The following is a 206-nucleotide window of genomic DNA, read 5'->3' on the forward strand; positions in this document are numbered from 1 at the left end:
ATTTAGGCATTTATGAACATAATCTCTGACAGACATAAAACCGGGAATGCTTCCACCCCTATCTTGTGTACACGAAAGGTTACATCAAAGGCTTATCAGAAAGCTTTGGAGGAGACAGTATGAGAGAACGCCACGTTGAATCTTTTAGTAGTGAAAGAAAACCAGGTTGTATGTACGCCAGGTCTTAGTTCTGTCTATTCAGAAAA

At 39.8% G+C, this 206-nt stretch overlaps 1 protein-coding gene across 1 annotated transcript in view; it reads right to left on the minus strand.

Moving 5' to 3' along the window:
* The window catches only part of LOC119586686 (putative neural-cadherin 2), a 43,803-nt gene that overhangs the window by 14,036 nt on the left and 29,561 nt on the right, over positions 1–206 (minus strand). The gene's annotated exons all lie outside the window — the stretch shown is intronic.

This window comes from Penaeus monodon, chromosome 21, assembly GCF_015228065.2.
Source record: "Penaeus monodon isolate SGIC_2016 chromosome 21, NSTDA_Pmon_1, whole genome shotgun sequence".
Classification (NCBI taxonomy): domain Eukaryota; kingdom Metazoa; phylum Arthropoda; class Malacostraca; order Decapoda; family Penaeidae; genus Penaeus; species Penaeus monodon.